The sequence below is a fragment of the Chelonia mydas genome, chromosome 1 (genome assembly GCF_015237465.2).
Source record: "Chelonia mydas isolate rCheMyd1 chromosome 1, rCheMyd1.pri.v2, whole genome shotgun sequence".
Classification (NCBI taxonomy): Eukaryota; Metazoa; Chordata; order Testudines; family Cheloniidae; genus Chelonia; species Chelonia mydas.
In genome coordinates this window covers 299,818,874-299,836,077 of record NC_057849.1, presented here as the reverse complement: position 1 = coordinate 299,836,077, position 17,204 = coordinate 299,818,874, and the positions used below count along the sequence as shown (strand labels likewise).

The following is a 17,204-nucleotide window of genomic DNA, read 5'->3' as shown; positions in this document are numbered from 1 at the left end:
TAGAATATTTACTTCTCTATTTCCATACCCTGATTTATGAAATGCCTAAATGAATGCACAGCCAAACTTGAGAATGAATTATTAGACTTAAGGTTGAATCTGAATGAAATTGAAATTATGAAGCTGGTTTAGTTAAAGATGTATTTTCTTAGAGAGATATTTACATATATGGTCATACATTTTATCCTTGTATTGAACTGGCTAAAACAAGGTCATATAACCTGAAGTATTTTTATATTATTTCTCTCTTGGCAGACCAACAGTTTTTGACACCACAAACTACTGACAAGCTATCTTTTGGTAAAATAAAGTTTGCATGACCACCATGATTGAAAATTGAGATATCACAAAAGCACAAGGTAATTCTGATGCTGCGGCACATATAAGGCCAAAAAAAAATTGCTCTCTATTACTTTGTGTCACCCACACTATTGGACACAAAATAGAAGTGCTACCTGGTATTCTAACTATAATCAGAGTAAAAGCAAAATGTTAAAGTGAATGTGAGGGACAGAAACTGTAGTAATGAGGAAAAAATTCACTTACATTTATCCAAGATGGCTGTCGCTATTACTGTTGAAACACTGCTATGGGCTGAGGTCACATGACCCTGTAAGCTAAAATAGAGAAGCTTCAGCAAAGAGTAACTGAAGCTGCAGCACATTAAAAGACATTTTTAAGGTGAGTGGGGGTTGAGTAGAGTTTAATTTATAAGAACTATTTTCCTCAAGGCTGGCATCGTGACCTTAATTTTTGGTCACTTTTCAAGCCTTCAGGAAACAGTTTTTCAGCATTACGCTCAACTCTGCTATGTGTGTGTGTGTTTTGCATATAATACATGATGTGATGGTATGATGGTTTCATTGGCACAAGTCTGGGGTTGCCATATTATTCACAAATAGTGAAGCCATATGTAAATTATGCAGGACATCCCAAATACAAGTGGGATAAAACCTTTGTACCACACCATATCACCTATTCTTTATGTGACATTTATTTAACAGAACAAAGACTTTAGGAATATTTTAGAGAGTTTTAAAGATGTGATTGGTACTATTTTTCATACCTTTCCACTTGTAAAGCTAATTTTTAAAATTATCCTGAATCCAACACTACATGCCTCAAAGAGAGATGAAATTATAAATGTTAGAAAAATCAAAATTACTTAAAACAGTTCTTTGTATGAATTTCTATATTAATTTTAAGTTCTATTAAATCTGAATCTTCCAGGCCTGAAACAAGTAATGTGTGTTCCAAAAGACAGCTAAAATTTTCTCTTCCCTGTGGTATAAAGATTCTATTGCGAGCCGTGATATATAGCAAGATACCAGATTTCTCATTGCTTCAGGACTGAATACTGCCATTCCTCACACTCAAGCCAGTACAGTTCTGGGGAAAAATCACACAGGAAGGAGGAAATAGAAAGTACTATTGTGGGAAATTACTTTCTTTTTAAAATGACAGATGTTAGAAGCAGCTCAGATGCAGCAGTATAAAAATATGAAGATGGGTTAGTGGGCAGAGACCAGTAAGTTGGTCAAAGATACATGATAAATGTCACTGTAAATTTATCAGCTACATATCTTGACCTGTAGTGGGTTAGCGGTGCCACCTCCCTGCCCCCCAGTAAGTGGAAGGCCACTCCGTCTCACTACATGACCATATACAATATGTATGTGTGTTTATATACATATATTTTTGTGTGTATATCTGTGTACATAAACAGACATCACATACATACGCACCTTCTGAACATGTTTTTAACTGCATAAATATCATAGCAAAACCCATCACAAAGGGAATGCAGATAAATCAGTTCAAGCCACAGAAACCTCAAACAGTAGAGTAATAATAAATGCACATATACCATATATATTGGACATATGTGAAAAATCAACAGATATGAGTAGAATGAAGAGTTACAGTTTTCAACAGCAAAAGATGGAATCTCTCACATTTTGAGCAAACTTAAAGACAAATTCCCATTGCAATGTACATATAACTATATATACTCCATTCCTGTGAGATTATAATGGATTTCAGAATAGGAAGCAAACTACGAAACTGTCTACCTAGACATAACAATATTTCTTTGATACAAAAGCTAGGTGAAGCAAAGTCATAGCTAAAGAAGCTCAAGGGTAAAATATTCAAAAGTGCCAAAGTGTCTGAGGAGGAGTCTAAGTCCCATTAACATAGTCACTTTTGAAAACAGGGCTCAGCCCTGTTGCTTATAAGCTTTTGAAAATTTTACCCAGTAACACTAGTGCATAAAATAAACCTCAGAAATTGTCAAATGCTTTGCAAGAGAAAATAAGCATATAGGCAATTTGAAAGGCAACACACCAACACACACACAAACATCACTGAACAAAAGCAACTACATTCTTTCCAAAAATAGGCTTCCTGTATTTTAGATATTTTTAATATTCTCAGTGATACAAAAACTTACCAAAACTAAGATGACAACCTAACAGAATGGCAAATACGATGGCTACAACATTTGTAATGTAATATACAGTATTTCACCTTTGGGTCACCAGTGATTCAAATCCTATTTAGGTTACAGCGAATTGAAAGTCTGATGAAGACCTGTAAGTCTGTGTGGAATCAGTAATTTCAAGTCCAGATATCCACATCACCAAAAAACACCATCAAAATCTCGAGCTAACTGGCATTGTGCACCCATGGCGGTGAGGCTAAGAAATGAGTTGACATGGAATGAATTGTTCTCTCCTCCCTGATGGTGAGATGGTGTATGCAGAGCTTACTTGGCTCTGTAGAGAAGCTTGGACTGCTGCTACTTGTACTGTATCTGTTCTGGCGATAGAAGACTTCAGTCTCCAGGGCAATTAGTCTAGATCTGTTCATAAGCAGTAAATTAAAAAAGAGAGAGAGAGAGAGAGAGAGAGAGAGAGAACCTGAGTTTGACTCCCTGCTATCTTGCACCTGGTGTAGTCATTTATATCGGTGCGCAAATGATGAAAAGAGCTACCAAATCAGAATAGTACAGTGTTATATCCACTTTGTACAGGTGTAAATGACTATCTCAGGCATAAGGACCTAAAATTTGCTCCAGTCAGTCAGCCAGAGTAAAAACAAAAGGTTACAACTGTAGGCATAAAGATATGACGACGTCATCACCACCTGTTGACTATGGTTTTCTTTAGGTGCAATTAATAACAAATGAAGAATACAAGTAATGCAATCAATTTATTCTATCATAGCACATTCAATCTCCCTAATCAACTATCCACTGAAGGAAACTCACAGAAACTAATGAACAGCACTTTCTTCCTCTCCCTCTCTCAAACGCACACCCACAAATCCCCTACCTGTCCCTTTTAACTAACTTCCTATTTAAAGCACCAGTGCAAAATTTCAACATGATGCTGTGCTACATAAGTCAGAAATTTGCTTGTTTATATTAATTAACTCATACTGCAATCACTGCATAGTTTAGCATAAGTAGGTAAGTATGTTTAGGTTTCAGTACAGATACAAATACATCTACTGTAGATATTTATAGACATACAGTGGCTTCTGATAATTAAAACCTTGTCCTTTGTCAACAGAGTTACCATCACTGTAAGAGAGAGTACTGGTAGTATTTCCTAGTGTTTAGAAGAGGAAAAAACGGTGTATTCTCTTCAATATGGTGATATGGTAAGTCCTAGTAAAATCACTTTTAAATGGCAGCCACTGTAAAATCAAAATCATAGTGAAAAATATAGCTTACATGTCTGATATAACTACACAGCTTTTTTCACCAAAACTTACGTAAAAACACTGATGTCCCCAAAACTGAAATATGGCTGATAGTAATCATGATACATATTACTTTCTGATAAATGACAACTAGGGTATATGGCAGTCTTTCAATATTGGATAGTCATTCAACTCCACACATTCCATACTTAGATATAACAGTGTAATATATATATATGAATGATATGAGTTTAGCTAGCTGGCCAGACAGAACATAAAGACCATCTCAATTGTAATCCTTATGAAGAAGAAATTTCCTCTAAACTTAGCTTAATGGAAATTGATTCAATATAATGTGTGGAATGGTATATTGAACAGAGTGAACTGGCTGATTTACGGAAAAAAATATAGTTTTAAAAACTTTAATCAAGGATAATCATTGCATTACCTATGCAATGGCCATGTACAACAAACAATATACATCATCAGATATCATTAATGGAAATCATTAACAATGTCAATCCAGATCACTTTGGCTGAGAGTAGCACATATGAGGTTGAAATTCCAAAATTTAAACAGATTATTTTGTAAATATTTACAGATTAATTAAAATTATCCAGAGCTACTACTGGACAAGCAAATTAACCTAAAAAGCAGATGGAAAGCACCTTTTGAAACATGATGGCCACCATCAATTAAGACAGTGCATCAGATTTAACTGGAACCATGGTAATACTTTAAATTAAGGTAGAGCTTAGAAATGCATTATTTAGATTTATGAATGAAGTGAGCTGTAGCTCACGAAAGCGTATGCTCAAATAAATTGGTTAGTCTCTAAGGTGCCACAAGTACTCCTTTTCTTTTTGCGAATACAGACTAACACGGCTGCTACTCTGAAAGCTGAAGGAAAGGTAATTCTTTACAGTTTATTACAAACATCACAAAGTACACTTGTAATATAAATGTTTAACTGATGATGCTTTGACAAGTTGTTATGAAGCATATCATAAGATGCAAATATTGTTAAAATACATGTGCATGTTTAATACATCAATTAAAGTAATCAAACATGCTTTTACTGGTCAGGTCCTGGAAGGTGATGTCAAAAGTTACTGACATTCCTTAACAGCAGCTTGGAACTCTGTTTCTTAGAGTCTATTAAGAGTTAAAATGCTTTGGACAATCCCAACTTGGTGCTTCTGCAGCCAACTTTTGAAAAACTTGTACAATTGAAATGAATGGAAGCTCAGTGATTACAGTTCTTTCTTTGCTCATCTTGGAAACCGTAACTTTAATAAATGGTTGGGAAAGAAACAACCTCGCCTCTTAACTTTTGTGCATTTGATCAGTGGTACTCAGTCTGTGAATCTAGACCTGCATAAGACTCTTACAGAACTCATGTGTTTTATCAGAGCTCCTATTGCTTGCGAACAGCAAGCAAAATATTGATCACAGGAATGATTCTCATGCTTCCTGACATGTGTGGGAACTACCAGACAGTAGTCACCAGGATCGCTCCCTACTATTATAGCAACCAATATGTGGGTGGATTCAGGGAAAAAATGAAGGAACACTTCCACTCCAGGAGCCTGGTTTAGCTTATAGAAGATATGATGAAAGGGGAGAAATACCCTCCCCTTCTATTCAGAAGCCTGTGTTCTGCGGGGAAAGGAGATTGTACTGAATGACAAAGCAGTCACATGCTGATACCCTAACATTGCACTGGAAGTTTGTATCATGAAGATCAATCAATATGTGATGTCATGTAATTATGACACATATCACAATGCTTACATTGTAACTAAGAATTAGCTATAGATACAGCGATAGATATTTTGTAGTTTAATCTTCCTAGTTCCACTTGCTGACAAAGTGAATCTCCAGCTTTAGAAAGTTGAGTAACGGTGCACTCAATAGTTGTAGTACATCTGATTTGTTGATTGGAATTTTGCCATTATTCTTTGTCTCAACATTTTGAAAGTTTAACGAAATTCAGTGTCTGGAAACTGAAGCTAGACAAACGCAGACCAGAAATAAAGCACACTTTTTTTTTTAACAGTGAGGGTAATTAGCCATTGGAACCACTTGCCTGGAGACATGGCAGTTTCTCCATCACCTTAAATCTTTAAATTGAGACTGGTTCTCTTTCTAAAAGATATGCTATAGCTTAAACAGATGTTGTGGTATTGGTGAAGGAATTAATGAGTGAGGTTCTAGATCCTGTGTTTCGCAAGATGATCATAATGACGGTCCCTTCCGGCACTAAAAATCTATCCATCTACGAAACATTTTCAGTTGTACATTATATACCTCAGAATCTGAGTTAAAAAGACACCAACAACTTAAAAAATAAAGAACTTTATTTTCCTAACATTCGTAACAAAAGATCACCCAATACATTATTACTTAAATATTTTTTAAAGTCCAATATACATTTCTCTTTCTGTGTTGCCTGTTTACAATTTTGCACTTGTCCGTTCAGAAATTTTTCACTTTTGTTTAGTCAGTTTCACATTTAGGTTACCAGTACTGCAACATTTGAACTGGAAACTCTACACACAATTAACTCAAAAAAATGAATTGCAATAAAAAAAATGAATCACTATTAATCACAGTTTTAATTGCACTGTTAAACAATACAATACCAATTGAAATTTATTATATATTTTGGATGTTTTTCTACATTTTAATATAGTATTCTGTGTTGTAATTGAAATCAAAGTGTATATTATTTTTATTACAAATATTTGCAATGTAAAAATGATAAACAAAAGAAACAGTATTTTTCAATTCACCTCATACAAGTAACGTAGTGCAAGCTCTTCGACGTGACAGTGCAACTTACAAATGTAGAATTTTTGTGTTACATAACTGCACTCAAAAACAAAACAATGTAAAACTTCAGAGCCTACAAGTCCACTCAGTCCTACTTCTTGTTCAGCTAATCACTAAGAAAAACAAGTTTGTTTACATTTATGTGAAATAATGCTGTCTACTTCTTATTTACAATGTCACCAGAAAGTGAGAACTGGCAACTGCGTGGCAAGGTATTTATGCACCAGATACACTAAACATTCGTAGGCCCCGTCATGCTTTGGCCACCATTCCAGAGGACATGCTTCCATGCCGATGACGCTCGTTAAAAAAATAATGCATTCAGTAAATTTGTGACTGAACTCCTTGAGGGAGAATTGTATGTCCCCTGTTCTGTTTTACCTGCATTCTGCCATATATTTAATGTTATAGCAGTCTCGGATGATGACCCTGCACATGTTGTTCATTTTAAGAACATTTTCATTGACAAAACGCAAAGAAGGTACCAATGAGAGATTTCTAAAGACAGCTACAACACTCAACCCAAGGTTTAAGAATCTGAAGTGACTTCCAAAAACTGAGAGGGACAAGGTGTTGAGCATGTTGTCAGAAGTCTTAAAAGAGCAACACTCCGATGTAGAAACTACAGAACCTGAACCACCAAAAAAGAAAATCAACCTTCTCCTGGTGGTATCTGACTCAGATAATGAAAATGAACACGTGTCGGTCTGCACTTCTTTGGATTGTTATCAATCAGAACCCATCATCAGCATGGATGCATGTCCCCTGGAATGGTGGCTGAAGCATGAAGGGACATATGAATCTTTAGCACAGCTGGCACGTAAATATCTTGTGATGCTGCCTACAACACTGCTATGAGAACACCTATTCTCACTTTCAGGTGACACTGTGAATAAGAAGCAGGCAGCGTTATCTTCTGAAAATGTAAACAGACTTGTTTGAGCCATTGGCTGAACAAGAAGTAGGACTGAGTGGACTTCCAGGCTCTAAAATTTTACATTGTTTTATTTTTGAATGGAGTTATTTTTTGTACATAATTCTACATTTGTAAGTTCAACTTTCATGATAAAGAGATTGCACCACAGTACTTGTATTAGGTGAACTGAAAAATACTATTTCCTTTGTTTTTATATACCGCATATACTTGTAAACAAAAATAAAGTGAGCACTGTACACTTTGTATTCTGTGTTGCAATTGCAATCAATATATTTGAAAATGTAGAAAACATCCAAAAATATTTAAATACATGGTATTCTATTATTGTTTAACGGTGCGATAAATTTTTTAAATTGTGCAATTAATCATGATTATTTTTTGTAATCGCTTGACAACCCTAGTTTCAAATAAAAATAAAATATAAATTCAAGAATGAAGGGGGGGGGGGAACATAGGGTAAGATGTGAGGAAGACTATGAGAAATTGAATTACCACTAAGTAATTTCCCCTCTTCTTTAGGCTACAACATGAGAAACATTTTGAGAGTCAGAAAATGTGGCAAGCATTGCTTAATACAGGAAGTGATCTTACCATACATAGCAACACACCAGAGTCCACAGCTGAAATCAAATTTAAAATGCAGAATAAACATGTTGCTGGTCAAGACAATGTAGTGGTCTTCTAGATTTTCCCAGCTGATGTCTCAGCTCTCTCTGTTCAACAGGTAGACATCTCTTTGTAGGAATGCCTCAGCAGAAACAAGGTAACTAGCAGCTCACTAGTTTTATATGGGAAGTCAGTCAAATCGCTGTGGAGCTAGATATTGAACTATCTGCTAGTACCTATAAAGTCTTAATGCATCTCTTTACCAGATTTTAAGACAAACTAAAGTGAGAGGCTATATCTAATGATTGCCTTGAATCATTCTCACAAATGTAAATGAAGAATATGACATTTAATAGGGCTTTATTTACAGTAGGCATTTGACATGTTTTACAGAGTTTTTGTTCTTTCACAAAGTTCAGGATACTTTTCTTTACGTTTATTTTTTTCTTTCCTTCCTTCTCTTCCTCTTTTCTCTAACTTAATTATTAATTTTCAAAAATAGATTTTTTTTCTGGTGTGCTCTGCCAGTGATGTGCTAAATTACATAGAATAGGACAGTGCCTAATATTGAAAATATATCAACCACCAAGAGTTTCATAAATATAATAGGAAACAAAGCCAGAAGCACAAAGGGCAGAAACAAAATTAAAAATACACATAATCCAAGGCAAAACAAAGGCAGCGCAGAGGGCTTGACGTACAGCATACAGTGATATGTGCAGTTCAGGTTCATGGAAAGGACTTCTGTGTACATTCATGCCTGATGAGGAGACTTATGCCTAAGAAGAAGATGGGAACCTCCAATTATCTCTCTGAAGTGGAAACCTCACACTTTATTATTCTGGGGGGTCTATATTGCCTTTGAAGTTTGAAATGTCCCAGATTAGAATAGTATGGCTTCCTAAAATGAAAGGTACTCTTAGGAAAGGAAGAGTAAGGTAAGCTGGTGATTGAAATATGCCAGCAAGCCCTTCTATTGCTACTTGCTCAGAAAGTAATTGATTATATATGGCACTGTGAGGGAGACATCATCTCGGGGCACTGGAAAGCTACTTGATGCTCTTCCTCTAGAAACCCCAAAGGATAGAGCAGTGACTTAAGACTTGGAATCTACATCTATATTCAAGCCTCTGAGATAGAGGTGAGGTGGCAATATATGGATGAGGTCCTTATTGAGCTAACCCTTAAATAGATGCCAAAAGGAACAGTGTTACAGAAAGGATGACAAATGGATAGAGTCTGTTAGTATGCATCTTGCGACGTCTTGACCTAGTTCATCTGCAACCACTCTGGTGAGCTTTACAAATTCTCTAGCATAGCATTAGGACACTTTCTGCTGAGACAGAACTCAACCCACGTTCAACTGCAGACTTTAACAAGGGCATAGCAGATGGGAGAACAGAGAAGAAAAATGGCTGCAAACAGCTAAAGACAGTAGAACCCGGAGGTAGAAGGTATGAGATGTGGTGATGTGGGTATGACTGTATATGACACCATCCACACTCTGTTGCATGTTGACCGTTAACCTCTGAAGGCACAGAATCCAAGCCCAAAGAGGAGGAAGTAGGGGAGAGCAACATTACTGAAGGCCTCTTTCCTCATACCGCCCAGAATCCAGGGGTTGGATGGATGAACAATTATTACAACCCTTCCTCTCTCACTTCTTACAGTTTCCTTGTTAAAATTTGTTCTTTCTTCAGAGTCACAGGGCTAGCTGCTGTAACAGCAAAAAAAGAAAACATTAGAGCTCAGTGACTGAGGTATAGGTCTCTCTGCTTCCAGGAAGAAAAAAAAAAGACTTAATGAGAACCAGAAAGTGAACATGACTTGGAAAGAAATGTGAAATTGAAAGGACTATTTTTATAATCGAAGTGAGTGAAGTATAAAAACCTAAATGGGTAATATATTGTAAATGGTGAAAATTAGATTCTTTAAATTGAATTTTAAAAAATAAAACTTATCATACACTAACAATCCAGGTAAGGGAATATTTTGTTTTTTATTACAAATATGTTTAATCTACAATTTGTTATGAATTGCTTCGTAAAATAAGCATGCACCTATTCTCTATTCTCATTTTTGTCTCTGAGTTTTTTATGATGGGGTTTTAATTCTGCTGTTCAAACATTAATCTGCTTGAAGAAGGAAAAAATACTTACCTCATAGTTCTGCTTCCTTGAATATTCTATATGATCCTCCCTAGAGCAAGATTGCTGGGATTTCTCAAACTTTATGAGATATTTAGTCCCTGAGGGAAGAGGTAGTCAGTCTGGGCACAAGCCATACACACTTACACCAATACCATCCATGACTCTAATCAGCTACCCTTAGAGATCTCTGTTTCTGAATGAGTGGGAAGTGAAGCCCCCACTTTTGTAAACAAATCACAAAACAAAACAGTTGAAGTGGAAGGCGAAACGACTTATTAATCAAAGTGTAAGATTAAAAAAAAGTTCTTCTTAAATATGATGGAGAGGTGTATTGGTAAGTGGGAAATCTGCAAGATGACATCTTCAGAGAAACAGAATTACAAAGTAAAGTATCTGTTCCTTCTCTTAAGATACCCTCTATGAAGGATTCTCACTTCAGGAGAGGGAGTAGCTTGAGGGATGTCCCAAAAGAAAATGTAACCTTAACAACTGCAACAGGTAGCAACAACAAGGCCAGTGCCAACAATATGAACAAGTAGGTTTTTTAATCTAATAAAAGAGAGGGATAAGATACTTCTCAAAAAGAACAGGAGTATTTGTGGCCCCTTGGAGACTAACAAATTTATTAGAGCATAAGCTTTCGTGGGCTACAGCCCACTTCATCGGATGCATAGAATGGAACATATAGTAAGAAGATATATATAAACATACAGAGAAGGTGGAAGTTGCCATACAAACTGTAAGAGGCTAATTAATGAAGATGAGCTATTATCTGCAGGAGGAAAAAAAAGCATCATACAATCACTTTAACAGCCAGTGGGATGGGTTCAAAAATGCAAAAAACTGTCTAGCTCATATAAAGGACACTTTGAAAGCAACCAAAGTCTAAGGCACAGAGAGTTTGAGCTCCACTACTTTGAAAACATGTTCTGCATGACTGAGAGACCAAAGTGGGATTCCTCCCTGAAAACTAAATCTAGTCAATAATGTCTTGTCAATGTATGGAGTGAACACCATGTAGCTGCTTCACATATGACTGAATCAGAAATATCACCAAGGTGGAGTGACCCTTCCCATGATCTTCCAATTTTAGGCCATACGGGGCAAAAGAATGTGAAAAGGAGAAAGCCATTTAGATGTAGTCCCCTTAGTGAAGTCATTTCCCAAGAAATTGATAACAAATGTAACAAGAAGTTCGGAAGCTTTCTAAAGGCTTTCATTTGCTTCAAGTGGAACGCCAAGGATCTTTTAATGATAAGCTTATGGGAAAGAATTGAGGGCATGGAAAGAATGTGGGCAACATGATAGGCTCATATAGGTGGAACTCTGACACAACTCTGGAAAAAAATCTCCAGTGAGTCTGTAGAAGTACCTTCTCATAAAATCTGGTATAAGGGCTGAGAGTTCATTTGGTCTATGAGCCGAAGTCACTGCCACCAAGAAACCAACTTTCCATTCAATAAACTTGAGCACTAATATCATATAATAGGTGGGTTTAAGTGTCAAGTCTGGCATGAACCTGATGATGGGGGCTGCAGAGACAATGGGTCAAACCTTTGACTAGTTTATGACAGGCCAAAATAGCTGCCAAATGAATCCAGATGGTATTAGTCTTCAAGATAGACTCTCATGCTGAATGTAGCCAAGCAGGTTTTATTTTTGTGTGAGAAAACTAAGTCTCCCATGAGGCCCTGTTTGCAGTATATTGCAAATCTTTCCACTAAAAATGTTAATTCTTCTGGTAGATGGCTTCAAAGAGGTCAGGAGAACATAAGATATGCACTCGGACACTTTATGACTATGGCCATTATCTTGTTATATGACAGGGTTGTCTGCAATACATGGGGCTGGACTCAATGACCCAAAAAGTCCCTTCCAGTCCTACATGCCTGTGTTCCTGTTAGCAGTCAAGCTGTCAGAGAAAGGATTGGGATGGAATGAGACACCCAAGCTAGGGCCCATATGTGAGGATCTATCTCAGTTGACTCAGATGGCGTCTAATAGTGTCTTCCTTGCATGCTAGGTCTGGAGCCATGAAGAATATCTTCTGGCAAAGAACGCACTCCCATAATTCCCAGATCACAGGAGATGCAATGCAATACTCCCCTGCTTATTTAAATACATTACGATTTCAATCAGAATAATCTCTTAGGATAACAGTTCTCTGAAGGCTGAGCAAAGGCACCAAAGCACTTTATGCAAAATGGAAAGACCGAGGCCACAAAAGTGAGATTCTTTCTCCGAGTTTTCCAGAGACTGGTACTATGGCAACACTCCTGGAGCAGCAACAGGGATAGAGCCACATGGCCACCCAAGTAAAAGATACTTAAAAAACAAAAAGCAAACAGTATCTGCAGTAGAACAGCATCTACAGAGAGCTGTAGTCTGAGATGTCTGCAGTCAAAAAGAAACTCACTGAAAGGTACAAGGGCAGTGATTAGTGTGCTTGGGGATTTGCTGTGCACAGGAACCAAAATCCTTTGAGCTTGATGAAGGATGCCTTTTTTGTGCTAGAGGGCACAATACCCAGAAATGAAAATTCTGCACAAATGGTATATTCAGGGAAGCATTCTTTCTGGCCAACAAGCATATTTTTCGTGTAGATGATTATTAATAACAAGTTAAAGAAAAATCATAGGACAGTACATTGTATATAAAAAATGGACTAATTAATTATTTGCAGGGTGACCAGATAGCAAGTATGAAAAATGAGGACGGGGGTGGAGTGGGGTAATAGGAACATATATAACACAAAGCTCCAAATATCGGGACTGTCCTTATAAAATCGGGACATCTGGTCACCCTAATTATTTGGTGTTGAAATAATGGTTTTGCTGACAAAAGTACTATTCACACAGGACAAACACACATACATAAACACCTATAGATAACATTAAGGAAACTTAGTTCTCTCTTTTAGCGTAGCAACCGTGTTAGTCTGTATTCGCGAAAAGAAAAGGAGTACTAGTGGCACCTTAGAGACTAACAAATTTATCTGAGCATAAGCTTTCGTGAGCTACAGCTCACTTCATCGAATGCATCCGAGCTACAGCTCACTTCATGGGATGCATTCCACTTATCGGATGCATTCAGTGGAATGCATTCGATGAAGTGAGCTGTAGCTCACGAAAGCTTATGCTCAAATAAATTTGTTAGTCTCTAAGGTGCCACTAGTACTCCTTTTCTTTTTTTAGTTCTCTCTTGATGTACATGGCTACTTCCCTGGGAGATGCATATACACACAGAGGGCTGATTCCTGAAAATCACTGCATAGTACATAATGGTTGGACTGCATGCTGGGGATGTCTGTGCAGACTGGAAAAAGGAATGCTCCTCCTTCAGGCCACTCCACGGCATGTTTTATTCTAAAATGGAGTGCCCAGAGATGACACAGTGTTCCAAGTGAAATTGTATCTTCAATTTAAATAATGACATTATAATATTTTCAATATAATTTTCTAATAATTCTTTATACATCCTGATTGTTTGCTTTTTTTTACTTCTACTGCATACAGGAGCAGAGGTTTTCATTGAATTGTCTGTCCACAAAAATGCTCTTTCCCTAAGTTATTACCAGTTAATTTTGAACCTATCACTGTTTATGAGTAGTTTAAATTATTCCCTTCCAAAGTGCATTACCCTACATTTGTCAATAATGAATTTTATCTGCTGTCATAGCACCCAATTATCTATTATTTTTGTGTAACCTACAAATTTTGCCACCTCTTTGTTCAGCCCTTTATCCAGATCTTTAATAAATGCATTAAACAATGCTGTTCTGAGTACAGGTTATTGGTGTAACTAAATGTTAACCTTTTGCCATGTTGAAAATTGACCATTTATCCCTACTCTATCTTCTGTCACTTTACCAGTTTCTAACTATGACAGAACTTTAACTGTCACCCAGGACTATTTAGTTTCCTTAATAAACTCTTTTGAAGGACTTTGTCAAAGGCTTTTTGAAAGTCCTTATGAGTGATATCTACTGGTTCCACTTGTTACTCTATTTCGTTGTTTCACACAAATCATTCTCGCTGACTGAAAAAAATGTGATTTTTCTTTACAGTAGCCAAATCCTACTTCCCTTTCTGCAGTGGAGGTGTGTCTCTTCTGCAGTGTCAAGTAACTTTGAGGCCATAGGGAAGGAGCAGGATCTCTCCCCAAGGACACTAGAATTATAACATAAATTGATATTGTAAGGGAATTTGAGAGTAAGGCTTTGTCCTGTTGTGCCTAGATATTTCAATATCCATGGTGAATATTATCATGGTCTGATATAAGACTAATTAAATAGCTGAGCAGAATGGGACAGTGAAAGAAAGGGTCAGCTTTAGCTTTTAATTTTATTAACTTTGTTGGTTGCTGTCACAAACTCAACATTATTTTAATACAGATTTTTGTGTCAGTTCCTCTTTCATGGGACAAGTAATTCTGATATTTTGAAAAAGAAGAAAATTTCATATGTAAGAGTATAAAAACTGACAAGGTCCTTTACTATCAGTGACAAGGTATGCCCCGTCCAAGCAGCAGGGTGGTAAGAGGTGAGAGAACCTGCCTCGCCTACAGAAACTGTCTTAAGATACCAGACATGAAGGAGTAGCCTTCATCTGTGGCTCATTTAACAATCATATATGAAAGAGGATAGCACTCGGTGGAGGAGATGAGCTTTCTCCACAATGAACAGAAAGGTGTCACTCTAGGCTCACTGTCAGGGAATGCTGTGCTTTTCTCTTTTACTAGGGTAGCGGGGGTTAGAGAATTATTGCTGCCTGATTTTTGGGTCATGGAAGTGGCAGAGCACTTTGATGTGGCCTGACAATTCACTTTCACATCTTTTGTGTAAATACATATCTAAATACCTTTCAAATGCAGACGATTCTTATTCTCTATGACAGCCAGGCATGGGAAAAGGAGCTGAATTCTTGTCTTTCTGAAACCCAGGAATAGGGGTGAAATACAGCCAGAGACTGGAGCCTATGAACTAATAATGTCTGTCGCTTGTTTTGCTATGACAAATGGCTGATAAAATAAGTATCCAGATCTCTTTTAGACTTCAGTTGCTTCATTTGCTTGAGGTTAACTAGCACTTCATCACAACAATTCTACCCCTGCTCAGATGAACTGAGGGAATGTCCATGGGATATGAATGAGGGCAATCATGTGTGCAATTATTCTGTCATACTTGGAGAGGTTTTTATCATTATAGTCTTAATTTGCTGTTTTTGGATTACTTTTGGAAATATTCAGAATGGGCTAATAATGGTGGGAATGGATGCCAAAGAACAATCTGGATTCATCTAAACAACATATTTTGTAGCTCAAGACCCAAATGGGTTGGCTGTCGTCATTACATTTCATGACTATTAGATGACTGGAAGAAGAAAGTTTTAAATATAAGAGATAGAATGGACTCATACAAAAAGGTAGGATTAGCTTCAGAGCATTTCCTCTGTTGCTAAAAAATGAGTCAATTAGTTTCCAAGCTTTCCAAGCCTGAGCAAAAGTCCCATGTTAGAAGACGAGGATCAACAAAAAATACATTTCCTTGCTCCCACCACTCTAAATGAAAAATAGCTATTCTTCCCCCCTGAAAAATAGGCAGTTAAGTTCTTAAAGTGGATAAAGTATACTTAGTGATATGGAAAATATAATGAATTGGACAAGATTTTTTTTTGTAAATTAGCAGGTGACCATGCCAACAGCTATTCACCACATATGTTTGTCATGAAGCCATAATGGCATTGCAAATCTTATTAAGAGGTAAGATGAATCGGAACAAAATTTTAAGGGGAGAGTAACACACAACCCCCATTCACCTTAATAGGCATGAATAAGCCAGTTAAAATTAAAACAGCAACAAGACTGAGAGAGACAATTGCTGTGGAATGCAGGTACAACATGGCACATCAAGGCTATCTGTGTAGCCGTAACTCTATTTTTGATTTGTCTGTCAATATTATGTTATGTTAATACATTCAATTTGTATTTAATGGCCATATCCTGAGCTGGTAGAAATCAGTGTAACTTCACCCAATGGTTCAATGCAGATTTACACCATCTGAGGATCTAGTTCAATACAAATCTTTTTATTTTGTATTTTATTATTTTTATTATGCTTTTTCAACAAACTTACACAAAACACCCTACGCTTACACTCTAAAACGAACTTAATATAGTGGCTTTCTTAACTCTATGGGGAACATTTTCAAAGCACTGCATGGAGATTTAGTCAGAAAACCTCCATTAAAGCCAATGGGAGGTGTGCAGCTTAACATGTACCCCTATGTGTACTGTAATTGTGTTAGCTATTAGCCTATTCAACAATACCCTTTAAAGTAAACACAAATCTGAATTTTAATTGTGCTAACAGTAAAAATGATTAGGTTAAATCTGCTAATACTGCACACAAGCTAATGTTTTACCTTGTTACTAAAACAAAGCAAAATAAGATGTACAGAACTTCATCTGGAAAAGCAACAGAAATTAACAGCAGAATTTAATGAAACATTCATGAAAATCTGCATTGTATTACACATTATTTCTCTCTCTCTCTCTCTCTTTTTTTTAAAGTTACCCTTTTGACTAGCTCTAAGCACTGGGACAACTCTCTTTTACTTATTCTTTTCAGCTTACAGTTGGCAATACTGGTGCTACATTCATTTGTATTGGGACATGTGCCATACAGTATTTGGCTGTAGTTGACTAATTTGGTGAAATATCACAATAAATGGACACCTTCTTGGCAGTCTCAGAAGAAAGGCCAACAGACACATTTAGCTGTACTACGCCCCCTCACCACTAGAGGTGGTCCCCGTCCAGCTCAGGTTTCAGTCACATTGGTAGAGCAGTGGAGGGAACCTCCTTGCATTGCTGCTGTCTATGCTGTACCAGTTTAGCATATTGAGGACTTCAGTCACCTTGGCTCTGCAGCCAGCAATTTTCAAACACTACATTAATAAAAACAAAT

General features: G+C 36.8%; 1 protein-coding gene across 20 annotated transcripts in view; it reads right to left on the bottom strand.

Annotated features, from left to right (window-relative positions):
• FOXP2 (forkhead box P2) overlaps positions 1-17,204 on the bottom strand; it is a 548,879-nt gene that overhangs the window by 95,721 nt on the left and 435,954 nt on the right. The window contains exon 3 of one of the 20 annotated variants that reach the window (XM_043549769.1): positions 547-617. The exons of the other annotated variants lie outside the window; for them this stretch is intronic. The gene's annotated coding sequence lies outside the window, so the exon portion shown is untranslated. The remainder of the gene's footprint in view (positions 1-546; positions 618-17,204) is intronic. 20 annotated transcript variants of the gene reach the window in all.